The 3,993-nt window shown below is 48.3% G+C and overlaps 1 protein-coding gene across 1 annotated transcript in view; it reads right to left on the reverse strand.

Annotated features, from left to right (window-relative positions):
- The window catches only part of PRR5L (proline rich 5 like), a 97,190-nt gene that overhangs the window by 31,443 nt on the left and 61,754 nt on the right, over positions 1–3,993 (reverse strand). The gene's annotated exons all lie outside the window — the stretch shown is intronic.

The raw sequence follows: 3,993 nt of genomic DNA on the forward strand, positions 1-3,993 counted from the left end.
CTCCCATCAAACCAGGGAAAAAGCCAAGCCACAGTTTGGTTGAATGCATGACTGCGAGCACTCTTTGTTCTTTAAGCACTTTGATGATTTCCGTTCAGCAATGGGACTGGGGAGGCAACAGGAGATGAAGGCATAAATCACAGATTTCTTTTAAGCGGCTAAGTGCAGGGCTTCTCCTACTAGCAGGCCACAGACCATGCAGAACCACCGAGGAGTACACACGTAAGGTGTAGAAAGAAAGAAAGAAAATCAGCCCTCTCCAATTGTAACTAACGACGGTGGTGCGTTCTGTGTATCTGAGCATCTTCTCATCTCATGCAACCTCTTGGATCACACCTTAGGTTGCTAAGCATTGGAACTGATAGACGGCACCGAACCACAATCACAGCAGGTTGGTAACATTATCTTCATTGAAGGTCAGCTAGAGAAGGACCCATTTCACCTCTTGTCCACTCTCTGCAGGATGACACTGAAACTCCCCCCCCCATGGAGGCTTCAAGCCCAAACAGGGCCACACAGATTAGTAGCCAGTTAGGAAATGATTTGGAACTTGGAGCTAGGCCCGTTGTTACTTAATGTATCCCCTCCAACACCTTGTGAGTGAAGGGAAACATGGAGTAAACAGCACTTTAATGGAGTGGCAGAGAAGCAGGGACGTGAAAAACAGCTGGCACACCTATTTTTCTACGACACAGTAAAATGGGCTGAAAACAGAAAAATGAGGCTCAGTGAGGGGAAAATGCAAACAAAGCTAGTTGGGAAAAGTCAACCCAGAACACACATCCTCAGTGTGTAGCACAGACCCGGCTGATGATGGAGGGCCGACAGGAAGCAGGGGGAGGCAGAGGAGGGCTTGCCAAAGTTGTGTCTCCCCTCAAGTGGACAACCTCCCCAACCTCATTGCAGGGACCCAGAGAAACGGGCAACCAAGAAGGCTGGGGGGCTATGTGGAGCACAGCGCTCCCCTTTCTCCCAGAGGTGTGTGTCCACACGCTCACTCACTCACTCACTGCCATGCTGACTCAGAGTGACTATAGGGCTGGGCTGAACTGCCCATGTGGGTTTCTGAGACTGTGACTGTGAAGGGGACTTAAAAAGCCATCTTCCTTCCTCGGAGAAGCTGGTGGTTTTGAATGGCTGACCTTTCAGATGGCAGCCCAGTGCCTAACCAGTCTGCCACCATGAATTCTGGGAATTCGAACACCTAGAACGAATTCTGAACCGGTAAGCAATCATTTCTAAGACTTCTCGGTAAGAAGCAAGAGAATAATGAGAGGAATGATAGTAAGGATTTATTGGTTTGCAGCTCTGTCAGGCACTGTACTAAGCCCTTTCTAGGTATTATCAATTTAACCTCTGCCATTAAGCTGGTGGCTTTTTACAGATGAAGAAATGGAGGCTCTGAGGAGCAAGTGTACAGAGGGCCACGTCACTAGCAAACGTGAGACCGAATTTGCACCCCAGTCAGTCTGACTACAAAGCTCGTGTGATTCCCGTTACAGACTTCTGGTTTATTTTAGTAATAATAATAAAGACCAAAAAGAATAGCTATCATTTGTCGACACCTCACTATAAACCAAGCACTCCGCACACGTCATTTCATTTAGTGACCACGCCAGCCCGATGGAGGACGTGCCATGATTATTGCTAAGAAAGCTGGGGCAAAAGCCCTAAGGTCACCCAGCTAACAAGTGTTCTAGCAAAGACTGGAATTCAGCCCTACAAAGGGCCGGGGCTCTGAGCTCACCATCTCAGGCTTGGAGGCTGTAGGCACTTGGCTTGGCAATTTCTGCCACAGAACTATGTTCACTCACAAGATATCCATGCAGCTGGGCTGCCTACGCTGTCCAACCCTCCTCTGCCTACCAACGTCCATCTCTCCAAAGGTCTTTTCCCAGGCTTTCCTTACCACGGTGGTTAATGGCTGTCGAGTTGATTCCAACTCATGGTGAGCTCATGGATGCAGAGTAGCATCACCCCATAGGGTCCACAAAGCTATGGCCTTTGGGAGCAGATCACCAGGCCTGTCTTCCAAGGTGCTGAGGGGCAGGGGGACGTTGAATGGCTCACCTTTTGACTAGTAGTTGAGCACTTAACCATCCATGCCACCAGGTTTACTAATTACTATCCATACCCAATGCCTAGCAAGTTGAGCCCACGGTTCCCACCCAAATTCCCAAACAAGACACTGTATCCTACCCCAGGCAGGGTCTAGCAGCCTCGTCACTCTGCTAACCCCAAACTTGCGTGATGCAAGAATACACTCTAGGTACATGCGGCCAGTTAGCATGGTTTCAGACAACGAAGAGTGCAGCTGAGATTTGTTAAATCGCTTTATAAGTGAACAATCCATATCGAAGTCTGGACACTTGAAACAAAATGCTGAATTTTCTCCTTACTGAGATTTTCCCCAGGGAAATGTCTTGAGAACATTTTATTTCATTTCACATTTTATTGTGATCCAAGTTTAAGTTTCTAGCGCTCGGGAGCATTTCAACATTTCAAGTATAATCCTAGAGGATTGATTCATGCGGCCCAACGAGTGGAGTCTGTTCTTTGCTCCCCTCTCACTCGCTGGGTGATCCCAGGCAGCCTGCCTGCCTTCTTTGCACCTCTGGACAAGAGAATAATAACAGAATCTGCCTCATAAGGGTGTTGGGAGAAGAAAATGAGTTCATACCGAAATCATGCTTAGAGCGCTAGTTTTCAAACGTCAGCGTGCATCACAGAGGACTGGCAAAAACATGGACTTCGGGGTCCCTGGTTCGATTCATCCAAGGCAGGGCCAGCGAATTTGCTCTTCTGCTGTGTTCTCTGGTAACACTGAAGCTGCTGGCCCAGGAACCCACTTTGAGAAACACTGGCATAGAGCAATGCCTGGCACATTGTGCTGGAGAGTATTCGTGGTCATTAGTATTATCGTTATGCTTATAGCCTTGGTGCTGTTGTTGGGTAAGTGCTAGGCTGCTGATCGCAAGGTCGGTAGTTCAAAACCACCAGTCACTCCATAGGCGAAAGATCTGTTCCTACAAACATGTCTATCTGTTGCCAAGAAAATGTATCACCCCAGAAATCCTCTATGAGGTCACTGGGAGTCAGAGTTGACTTGATGGCAGTAGAGCTCTTAAGCAGCCCCAAATTTGAGCTCAAGGGCGAACCAAAGTTAGTGGTTTGAACCCACCCAGCAGTGCAGTGGAAGAGAGGACTGGCAACCTATCTCGTTATGATCGCTGTTGTTGCTATTGTTACCGTATGCTGTTGAGTGGATTCCAAGAAGAATCAGCCTGTAGGACAGAGGAGTGCGTCCTGTAGGGCTGTTTTAGGCTGAATTCTGTAAGGGAACAGATCACCAGGTCTTTTCTCCTGCAGCGGAGTGAGTGGGTTCGAACTGCTGACCTAATTCAAGTTAGCAGCTGCGTGCTAAAGCACTCTGCCACCAGGACTCCCTTCTGCAAAGATTACAACAAGAAAACATGATAGAGCAGTGGCCCCCTGTAGCACACGGGGTTGCCATGAGTTGGAATCAACCTGACAGCGATGCATGCTGTCTTTATAAGTCTTAAAAGTACCCCTGCCCTCCTGTTTGCCACAGAGAACCAAAATTACCCACCTTCCAATTCTATTCTTCTCTTTCCCGACCGTGAACTACAGAACGTTTCCATTTATGTTAACACTGGGCTTCCAGAATGTACTCCTGTGTGCTACCCTTCTCCATTATTGCCCTGAGCCTGGCTTCTTCCAATGGCTTGTCTAAACAAACAAACCAAAAAAACCTCACTCGCATCGAGTCGATGCTGACTCACAGCAATGCTATAGGACAGGGCAGAACAGCCCCTGTGGGTTTCTGAGACAGTCTATGGGAGTAGAAAGCCCTGGCCTTTTCCCACAGAGCAGCTGGTGGTTGCAAACTGCAGACCTTGTGGGTCGTAGCCCAACTGGTAACCATGAGGAAATCCATTTACAGAGTGGGTTTCCCAAAATCCCATGCTGGCG

This window comes from Echinops telfairi, unplaced genomic scaffold, assembly GCF_000313985.2.
Source record: "Echinops telfairi isolate 266 unplaced genomic scaffold, ASM31398v2 ScPeMD7_60;HRSCAF=208, whole genome shotgun sequence".
Taxonomy (NCBI): domain Eukaryota; kingdom Metazoa; phylum Chordata; class Mammalia; order Afrosoricida; family Tenrecidae; genus Echinops; species Echinops telfairi.